Source organism: Corticium candelabrum, chromosome 3 (assembly GCF_963422355.1).
Source record: "Corticium candelabrum chromosome 3, ooCorCand1.1, whole genome shotgun sequence".
Lineage (NCBI taxonomy): Eukaryota > Metazoa > Porifera > Homoscleromorpha > Homosclerophorida > Plakinidae > Corticium > Corticium candelabrum.
The window spans coordinates 4232720-4244853 of NC_085087.1; the positions used below are offsets into that span (position 1 = coordinate 4232720).

General features: G+C 43.1%; 1 long non-coding RNA gene across 1 annotated transcript; it reads right to left on the reverse strand.

Moving 5' to 3' along the window:
• Window positions 1–533: 533 nt before the first annotated feature.
• LOC134177278 (uncharacterized) lies at window positions 534–4640 on the reverse strand. The gene is made up of 3 exons (XR_009969461.1): window positions 4561–4640; window positions 4309–4370; window positions 534–1204 (listed from the first exon to the last, which is right to left on the reverse strand). It is a non-coding gene; the product is annotated as an uncharacterized LOC134177278 (long non-coding RNA).
• Between the last annotated feature and the right edge of the window lie 7494 nt (window positions 4641–12134).

A 12134-nucleotide genomic window follows, 5' to 3' on the forward strand; every position in this document is an offset into this window, starting at 1 on the left:
ATAGCATGGGGCATCACCCGTGGCGCTACAAAGAATTTAATGTTTATTATATGCCTTGTACATGTTGATGTTATTATTGCTGCTTTTGGTGGTCGGCTAGTGCAAAATATTAGACATCCGCTCTGCACCAACACTGGTAATGTCCTTTCTTCACATTTGGGGATTCTTGTAATGGCACCAAGAATGATCTTGAGTACAAAGGAACTTGGGGGTGGCTTAATTTTCTAGCAAGCATTCTAAAATTTGCAGTCCCTAGAAAGTTCGTGGGTGTGTAAGTGTGCACTATACACAAGTCATGCACTTACACAAGTCGTTCATCGTTTGTATACCATTTCACAATGCAAAACCTTTCTCACTAATAGATATCAATAAGAGAAGAACTTGGATATATGCAGAGCCACTAACTTTCCTCGCTCTTGGTCGTGTGATTTTGTCCCCCAGAAAATCTATTTGTAAATGCAAATGTCACGTTGTCTTGTTTATAAAGTCAGTGTGCAAAATCTGTATCTCGAGGCAAAACCAAGTTGCTTACAACGACTGACTTCCTGTTGTTTGACATCATATATGCTAGCACTGATGTTCCAGACCCTCGACTGTACATTTACAGAATAATCTTTCTGAGCATTTAAGTAATCAGATCTCAATAAAGCTTGATCTATAACACTGACATATCCAAACAAGCTGATCAAGTACATCTACAGACAGACATCAAGCAGTTATTCACTATCAAGTCTATGTCAACGATCACTAACAAATTTAGATATTGTTACTCCACAGCATAAAGCACCAATCATTACGATGTATTGTAAGTCAACTTTCTCCTACGTAATTGATTGTATTCCATCAATTTTTCACTTGACAGTTCAGGCAGGTGCAGTGTGATGGAACTGCATACTTTGTCAGTCGATATCGACCGCTGCAAAACAAATAAGTATATCTATCTTCATACTTTGCTGCTCCACAACACTTCATGTCAAGTGTCTCCATGGACGTAACGCTGCTCTCTGAATTGCCTGTGCATGATGTACAATATCCAAAGCATCCCTGCCCTTTTACTGGTGTATTCCTACAACCAGGACCGTTGATGTACATTTGAATTGGAATTAGTGCGTCTCCACAGGCATAAGTTGAAGAAGTTGAAGTCAAGAAGGACAAAAATAGCAGAAGGATGATGATTGAAGACATGGCGATGCTTACACAAAGCCTGAAAACAACTTTTGTTAGAAACTGATTCAATGTAAACTAAGGTTATATACTGATAAAGCAATCACACACAAGCATGACGCACGCACGCGCGCGCGCGCACACGCACACACACACACACAGACACACACACACACACACACACACACACACACACACACACACACACACACACACACACACACACAACACGCACAGACACAGACACACACACACACACACACACACACACACACACACACACACACACACACACACACACACACACACACACACACACACACACACACACACACATACACACATGCACCCACATGCACACACACACGCATGTGCACGCACACACGCACGCACACATGCACACACCTGCAGGCACACACACACACACACACACACACACACACACACACACACAACACACACACACACACATACACACACACACACACACACACACACACACACACACACACACACACACACACACACACACACACGCACACACACACAACACAGGTGCATTATACATCAGTGATAGCAAGCTTGAACTAAGCACACACAACTTGTCACTACCCAAGTTATAAAATTTGCATGATCAATTACTGACTACAGTAGAAACACTCTTGCCAAGGCTGCAAGCAATATACGTTATAACAAAATGGACTTCCTTTTATATCATTTATTTCACGCTTTTTACTATAATGGAAAACATAGACCCTTTCAATCAACAGTAGTAAGTTATCTTCCCTACTACACACTAACAATTAATAAGCAAACAACGTATATAGAATGTCTTTAAGACTTACATCTAATAATGATGTAATTTCAAATTGTATGAAAGTCTTGATTTTTATAGAATCGTGTTAATATGCAGCAATAAAATTGTATAAATTGACAAACCCCTTCATAGCTAGTAAAGCTTAACCTATTCAAATAGAGAATGGAGCAGATCGCCTCTGAAGGCAACTCCAGATATCAAATTATCCGTTAGATAAATACCTAGATCTGCTAATATTAGAATTCAAGGGGGGCGGAACCGGGGCCAGAGGGACAATATTGGGATTGGGGGCATCACCCCTCCAATACTGGACACTACATAATTGCATCGGGTTTGAGACAGAATCTGGTGTACCGAGGTTGGTGTTGTCAATGACTCATTGCACATGCAACGTTCACGTATTCAGCCTTTTCCGAGTTGCGTACAATGTAGAAATAATATTGCAAGTAGAAACAATATTGGATGGTGTTGCAATTGACTCTCTTGATACAAATTCATTGTTGTGATCATTTGTGTGTGTAGTTCTATCACAGATTAATCAATGACAAGCCAACGTTCCTGTATTGAGTTAAAATCAAAATGGCGGCACATCTGTTCCCAATCCAAAGAAGCTTCCGCCACTCCTGGAATTTAACTTGATAAAGTCCCTTGCCAAACCTTCACCTAAGAACTTAGGTTTGGGGAAACATGAGGACATCATGATGTTTACATAACTTGCATTCTGAAAGCAGCAGGAGGTATGCTGGGGATTCACTTGAAGTAGGACATAGTAGGATTGGTGAAAGTACAAAGTTTGGGGTTTTGGGAGTGGCTGCTATGAATAATGAAGGTTTCCCTATTGCATGCCTGGACATGAAGTAGACAGATGGAGCACAATGTAACACACCTTACCTTAATAATTGGTCTCAACTCAACACACGCAGGTACAGATGATGCACGAGCACGAGCACACACACACACACACACACACACACACACACACACACACACACACTCACACACACACACACAGCACAGCACAGCACAGCACAGCACAGCACAGCACAGCACAGCACAGCACAGCACAGCACAGCACAGCACAGCACAGCACAGCACAGCACAGCACAGCACAGCACAGCACAGCACAGCACAGCACATAAGATACACACAATACACATCACTGATAGCACGCTTGAACTAATCACACACACCTTGTCACTAACCAAGTTATAAAATCTGATCAATGACTGACTAGTCAAAAGGTTTCATCTCACCAAAGGCTGTAAGCAATATGCCATCATCATATTATTACCAAAATTGACTTCCTTTATATCATTCATTTAACACATTTTACTATAATAGAAAATGTTGGCCATTTCAATCAACAGTAGTGAGTCATCCTCCCTACAACACACTCATTAATTAATTATTAAACAAACAACCTATATAGAATGCCCTAAGGATGATGTTGTAACTTTGAATTGTATGAAAGTCTTGATATTAGAATTCTAAACATCGACATAAAAATAAAATACTATAAATCAACAACCCCTAAACTATAGCTACTAGTAGGAAAGCTTGACCTATTCAAATAGAGAATGGAGCAGATGGCCTCTAAAGGCAACTCCAGATATTTATCCATTAGATACCATATAACCGGTTATTTCTGCGATAATGATTATATTTCTGCAAATTCTGCAAATAAATCAGGGAGTGTACAAATAGAATTCACAGATATTTAGGTCTACCCTCGGAGTCCAAGAAAGTCACTGTTCCAAACATGTACATGTGTACCAGTAACTGTCTTCCTGGTTGAAATGCAGAAATTTAATTTGCAGTACTTAAAACTTTTGTCTAAATTTTCAAATCATATTTTAATTTAGGACAGCAGAAATAACCGGTTATACAGTAAATATTTAGATCTGCAAATATTAGAACTTGATATACATTCCCTAACCAAACCCTGACATAGACAAGCAGCTGGAAAAACATAGGGACACCATCACGTTTACATAACTTGCCTACTGAAAGCAGCAGGAGGTATGTTGGGGCTTCCTTTGATGTATGACATAATGCCGTTGGTGTTGATGAAAGGACAAAGTACTGTACGTACAAAGTTTGGGGTTTTGGGAGTGGCTGCTATGAATAATGAAGGTTTCCTGATTGCATGCTTGGACATAAAGTAGACAGATGGAGCACACATTATTGCACGCACACGTGCGCAACACACGCACCACACATGCACGCACACATGCACACACACACACACACACACACACACACACACACACACACACACACACACACACACACACACACAACCCTTTCTAATCTCAGTTGCGTCCCACCTGGCAACACTTCCGGGCCACACTTCCTAGCGTGCCAGACGAGAATCCACGACTTCCCAGTCCTAGAAAACACCATGCAAGCTTCATCATGTAACACAATGATCCAAGCATGCTGATAATGTCAACAGACATCAACTACAATCCCTGTGGCTGCCGGTCTACACGGCTACGCCTCTACCGGATAATTTAGATAGATTGCAATATATACAGCAGCTATCATCGATTTCCGCTACAACTCTGATCATCACTCACCGGTTTTGGTAAGATCAGTAGACGCTTGAGAGCGCAACGACGTCAGGAGCTTCTCTGGCAGACGAGTATACGGGTGATCTCTTGATGATGTCTTTTAAATAGCGGTGTACGTTGCCGGGGTGGACCCATAGAGTGACGCCTCCGTTGTAGTGTTTCCTTCCTCGTCATCTCACTAAACTAGCTAAATATTAATTAATTGCCACACCTTTTGCGTTGAAATATGTATTAGAGGACGCCCAGAGCGGCGTTCTTTAGGCCTAGCTATATGGCGTACTAGGATTTTGGTCGAGCATGACGTTGTAGTTTTCAACCGCCTCCAACTTGGCAAGGAAAAGAATCTTTAGTCAATTATTATTTAGTATTAAGTACGCACACTAGGGTAATAGCGTAGAATAGGGAACAAATGCCTTGATATTGTGAGGAAACGGTACACTAATTAGCTCTAGATGAACCTTGCTGGTAATGAATGATCAGTCTAGATCAATAACATCACATGTTAGCCTCGACTGCCCAGACCCGTGTAGCGCCAAGTAAAATCGGCATCCCTGATTGGAGGCTACATGTAGATGTACACGAGATACTGTTACCGTATGTAACCGTCAGTTAACGAACTAAGCTACCCGTAAGTATGCCAACATTTTGGCTTTAAACTATCGTAATTATTCTAATTAATTATAGTCTACAAAATAAATAATTATGGTTCCACAAGGCGCTTCGATTACTTAGCGAGGTGCTTGTATGCGTAATTAGGCTCATTGTAGAATAGGATACTAAAACACTACGGAAATAGAAAACATGTTACATTAGATGCACACTAGCTAACCTGTGCTTTGCAAATCTTCAAATACAGATTACTTTAATTTCGTAAATGTGCGGCATACATTTAATTTCGGCAATTTCGGCGAAGGGTCTGCCATGCACAAATTAAATGTCCACCCAAATTTAATGCCCATTCATTCAAATGTTGGATAAGTTTCTTCTGAAACATTTAAAACAGACATTACTAGTCCTATTAGTATATGTACTGTAATCATATTCATGTGTTTGCCAAAATCTGGGCAACTGTCAGCACTTTGATCAAACAAATAAAATTGTGAAATTACTACTACGTTACAACCTCTTGCACTTTCTCTAGAAAGCAAACATCAGCTCCTCGCCTATTGTCTATGCCTCCGTAGAGACGATTGCACAGAAAGCGAATTGCAGGTTCAATCCCAGTAGAAACTGCAATGAGAGCACCTTTCTGGCCGTGCGAGTGACTGTCAGAGATCACAACTGTCACGTTCTCGGTGACAACCATGACCAGTGCCACTGATCTCCCTTTTGTAATGAAAACAACAGCAGTAGTATTCGAGTACATCTGTCGCCTACTTGTCAAAAATTGAGACGCCTTTGTGAGGCAACTCTCCAGAGCACAACATAATATAAGTATCATGGGACTTTGACATCTAAAACAAAGAATTTGAACTTCCACATCGCATGTCGCGCTAATCAAAAATGGGGAGGGACTGCCTACGCGAGACTATACTTATGTAGTAGTAGTTTAGCATGCGCCGAATGATATGATATGCGTCTAGTACTGAATGTAGCTAGTATGTGAAGGTTCCTGTAAACCACCTTACGCCGAAAATTAGTGTACGCCGTAATAGCAGCAACCTAATTTTGCCCAAAATTTAGATCGCCGAACATTTATGAAATTAGAGTACCAGCTAGAAAATGTTACAGGATACAGTAAAGAGGCGCTATTTAGGCAATCAATCAAGACATAATGTTACTTGTTTTGCAATGATTCTAATTAGTTAATTTCTAAGCGCCTCTAAACATAATTAATTTTGTTTCCAAGCCTACTAAATAATTATATACTAACAATATATTTTTATCGTACCATATCTGGTGTAGTTCCCTCATATAATTGCAACTCCAAAGGATGCTTCAGTAAGAGGAGTTCTTTAATTAGAATAATTACGGTAGACTATGTTTTCGAGATCCCGCCAAAACAGACGCGAATTTATGCTTGATCTGAAACACGTGGCAGCGTATATTGTTTGCGCACGCGCACAAAGGCGGCAGCCTAGCTAGTCGAGCGTACTGTACAAGTCCAGACACTGTATTCATGATCAACAGACTGGGAAAGTAAGCAAAGTAGTACGTACTAAGTAAGTAGATTATCAATTAATTAATTAGTTAATTAATCAATAATTAATTAATTAAGTAGATAAGCGAGTAGTAAGTATCTACGCAAAAGTAGAGTAAGCTAGCTAGCTGGTATGGGCAGGCAAAACGTACGTGCTTCCAGTAACCTTTTATTGATCTAGCCGCTTTCTCACTAGGGTACTTTTTCATTCCTAGAACTTACTGGTTGCTAGGACTACCGCATGGTCATATACCTACATACTCTCGTGTCGTTTAGTTGTGTGTTAGACTGTCTAGATATTTGTGCATGAGCCTCTAGCGGGACCTGGCGTTGCTGGGGAGTTGTGGAGCGACCGTGACCGCACGCATTTGTGATTCCCGGATGTATGATTGGTCAATGTACCGTGACCCAGACGAACGTTGTCAGACGTCGACGCTTCCTGGAAATCCACCAGAATCAGACGGCCCGTTCGTTTTTCATCGGACGTCAGACGTCAACTCGCAGGTTCGTCGTTTAAATTTGGGGAGCAACAAGAGCATCCTGAGTCGCTTGCTAGACCTCGAAAGGGGCCCCTCTAAATCCGAAACTTCTCTTTTCAGTGAAGTGTGGAACGCGGTCTTGATGCATGATCTCGTGGCGGTGTTTTCACACTCTACATGTAGCCAACTGCAGCTAAGCGGAGCACCACCACCCTGAATTCTCTCTACGTACGCGCGGGCCTTTCAACCTAGAGTTCTCGCAATACAATATATATGTGAACACATGAAGATACATATACGTTACACGTGTATGTACCGTACAATTAATTGACACCATGCATACTCATACTGTATGTGTAAATCAATTGTTTTGGGTGTAATATACAGCTAGGCTACAGCAAACTGCACAATGCTAGTCTATCTTACGTGCAACTTTACCGTTGCAAGTGTGCTAGGTATTGTAATAGCTTATACGCGACGGTTGATACGGGGTCCGAGTCAGACGAATGACTGGGAGTGCCGGTCCTAGACGTTGTATTGTGTTCTTTGTTGTGTTTGTATGACGTCTAGCTAGTGCCAACAGATAATTGATAACAGATAAGTGCAATAAGTAATCACCTAAAAGTTGCTTGTAATACTAGAAATTTTACTAAAACTCGAAACGTAACCCATCTTTGCTAACTATCTACCTACATTGCCGCAGTATCGTTCCCGAGCAGTTCACAAATTTGTCCAGTAGGACCTCATGCTAATGCCAGCCCTAATGCCACTGCTCGATAAACGCAAAATCGACCGTTTTGGAGACGACGTTATGACTAGGAGGCCAACACACAATTCTGGCACGTGCAACTTGCAGGAAACTGGTAGGTCTTAGTCGTCACGGCACCGTTGCAACTGAACGCAACTTCGACGTCTTTGTAGGTGGCAGGGTTGCAGCATTTTATGACGTATGATATTTGACCGGTAGTGTCCGTGATAGACGACGATGTACAATGACCGCTGCATCCTTCCATGTACTTTGTAACTGCTGTACATCCGGGCTCGTTCAGGACGACGGCATATTTGGTTGTCGACAGTGCGCAGCCGTTTGCATTAGATGCAAATAATGTCAACAGCGTTAGAAGGAGATATGGTGTGGTAGACATCATGGACCTGGGACGGATAGGATTAGCTAGAGAGAGTGTGGACGCGTAAGCGCGCCCGCACACACACACGCACACACACACACGCACGCACACACCTATCAAAAACTAATGATAGAGAAGCTTCTTCCATTACCGTCACAGAAGTACCGCACAAAATTTGAAACCGGCCGCAAGCAAGCTTGTCTTTGTTTTCCAAACGGAGTAACTAACTATCCGACATTCGTCTAGTCTGTTTCTCGCATAACGGTCGATGCCATCAGACTATAGGTGTAGTATAATCTCATCAGACTAAACCTGTAACGCTTTCAGTCATCTAAACACAAGCCACGTGACCTCGGTGCCCCCCCGTCTACGGTACTCCGTTGTAATACAAACTCCTTTCAAATACTAACGGCACCTCCACATCGCATTTTCAACAGATAACGTTCTAAATACGGCCTGCTCCCATGTCTACCGACAAACAAAGTCGACCCGGCCAACGTGCAGCCGGGCCACCATCGAACACGTCATGCTATTCTAGTCAAACGTCATGCTATTAATACACTAAGCCACGCCCGCCCGCGTCGGTATAAAAACGGCCGCACGAGTCGCCCGCCTGTCATAATCTATTGGGTGTCGCGTTCGTCCCTCTTCAAAACACCGTGGGCGCGTGAGCAAATATCTCGTGCAAACACTGTAAGCATGCACGTGTATACGTTTGCTGGGCAGAGACCGACAGATATACGCCCATCTGTCGGTCTTGACCGTCGCAGCGCTGACCGCTACACACGCCACGCACCCCCCATAAGCACGAAAACATATCGAAAAACTATAACCGCATGGAGGAAATGTGGTCTGGGAGGACGGGATACGAAATGTTGCACACGGTCACTCTGCGGATGAAATGACTTGCAGGAAAACCGCTCGTGCATTTGAGGTCGACGTCAGCCTGACAATGTTCCATGAACTCGATAGTTGCATGCAACGCTGCATGCTTCCATAGTATAGACGCTCTGTTACTGAATTCTTGTTTTCATACGTACATGCAGCTTGACTTCCACTCTCATCCAATTATAATGTCTCTGCCTCTCTTCCAGACGTAGTAAGGACGCTATCCTAATGTCCATGCATAGTATACACGGCTCGTCATACTCCCTCCAACCAATAAACAGGGGTAACTAAAGACTGTTGTCATTTCGCGCCGTTGAAAAACATTCTATCGATTGCTCTCCTGCCTGCGAGGCGTGATTACATCATAACACGCCCAACGACCCCATTTCCTCCACCAAACAATGCTGAAAACATCGAGTTAAGTCTAAAAACCTTCCCTCCCTAGCGAACACAAAATGCGAGTCGCTCGATATACGGGGCCTTCGATGCAGTCCGAAGAGAGCAGGCTTTCGGCAGTCACCCACAGAGCAATGACAGAACCGGTATACTGTAGCAAGGATATTAACAGTTTCTGCTGTGTCTATCGTTCCAACGTGAAAGCCTCACTGCACGCGTGCAATGCAATGGCTCTGGCCGAACAAACGTTGGGATGCCTTAAGAGCACGACTTCCTCTCAGACTCCACATTCACAACATTCTCTTACCTGACGTGTAGCTCGACTGCACGGTATCCTGTGTGTGTCTGGCTGTCTAAACGACCCGAGACTCCGAACACTGGACGACGCGATGTCACAATGACGCGATGGATTCGTCCGCCACAATTTAAAGCGAATTATAATTCGTCATCCGGGACGCACCGCCCACAGTATTTACACAAATATTACGCAAACGCTGGAAATAGGATTGCAATGGCATCACCTCGACGGGATCGATGGCGATAGAGATGATTCTAGAGCAAGGCAAACATTCTAGTGATAAAAGGAAGCCTGAAAAATGAGCCACCTGCCCTTGCATGAGGGGTTGAAGATAGTTAATTAACAATTGTGGGAAATTTACCAAAGCTGCCAGACAATCATTTTCTAGACACTCAATATTTTCTCATACACAAGCATACTATATAATTATTTAGAGGCGTGTTAGCTTACTTCTTGTTAGGACACTTTGTACACATGCAGCACACGCATACAATCAATATTTGTATATAGCGAATATATTTAGTGTTGAGTCACCTTCCTATCCCACTATACTGTATACACACAACTGTATGTAACGTATACAATACTGTAGGTATACTGTATACACAATCCGTTAATAGATCCCTCGCACAGAGTAAATCAGGCGACCAATGAGGGACAACCATCTCATTCTAGGAGTCGAAGAGTCTTGCAGTGTGCGAAATGAATGAGAGTTACTTACTGTATTACCTGGCCCATTCAATTGTTAAGCATCATGCATAGCATGCAAAAACAATTTGAGATTGTGTTTGCTCAGTCGAAGGCCCACACCCTGGTCCATGCAATCAAGACAAACAGTCCTCGCCCTTTCAGAGAAATGACACTCCCTACTGTGTACGCTAAGTGCCAGCACTGTGTCTCAACTGTGTGTACATGTATACGCATCCGGTCCTTGCCCATTCAGTTCATGGACGTGCGAGCTGCCATCTCCATACATGCCCACAGTGTAAAACTCTGTATGCCCCTCGTTTCTTGCATGCCAGCTTCCTAAAACATCATGCACAGAAACGAATCGAATCGAGTACACTGCTCCGCCTACATACCCAAACACTATTGTATATCACAAAAGAATTTCGGTGTAATCCATGCAAATTTGGGCAATGCTGATCGAACCCAATCCTATTCGGTATATCTCTAATTTCCATGCCCATCTCATGTGACAACATGCATGAATAACATGTGACCGAACTTGGAGGCTATATTGGTATCAGAGCCTTAAATCATAGGAACGGCTGTGGTTGGTGTCAGTCGTTCGTTGGTGTGTTTGCGTATGCGTCCGTTACCACGTGTACAGAGCTCTGCCGGCGGTACCTAGTCTCGCGTAGCCAGACCGCTCTCCTCTCGCTATATACGTAACGTACTGTATCTTATACCAACCATAGGCGACCATGCCTTTGATCTCTTGGTTCAAAACAGATTGTAAAAAGCCCTTTCTCCATGAACTCCCTGACCGAATAACTGCGTATATATATATAATGGCTGAGATGGTCTGGTTACGCCAGACTAGTAGGAAGAGAGGTACCCATACTATAGATGGTACACTTCACTGACAGGGCGGTTGGAGATGGCTCCCTCTGCGACGCGGTGAAAAGGTCTGGGTACGCGAGACTAGCGTCGCCTAGTATCATTGCGGTGTGTCACTTGCTGTGGTAATCGCAACTTTACGTACGTATTGCACAAATTTAACAAAATGTAGGAGTGCGTAACTTTAAATCCAGTGTCAGACAACACTTACGGAAAAAAGTTACACCAAATTTCGTAATATTGAGTGACCATTGCTCTCAATTAACAAAGAGTCCCACCCAAAGAACGTCTATATGAGCCAAGCAGATTTAAATGGCAAGCAACACTTGTCCACATGCACGCACGCACGCAGGCACACACACACACACACACACACACACACACACACACACACACACACACACACACACACACACACACACACACACACCGACACAGACACAGACACAGACACAGACACCGACAGACACACACACACACACACACACACACACACAGACACACACACACACACAGACACACACACACACACACACACACACACACACACACACACACACACACACACACACACACCACAGAGTCTAAGATTTCTTTTTCATTAATCAACCTTGTGAATGTTTCTAGACCATGCCATCATTTAAACAAACGGCCAAAAAACTGCCAATTATTTAGTAATAGACCAGATG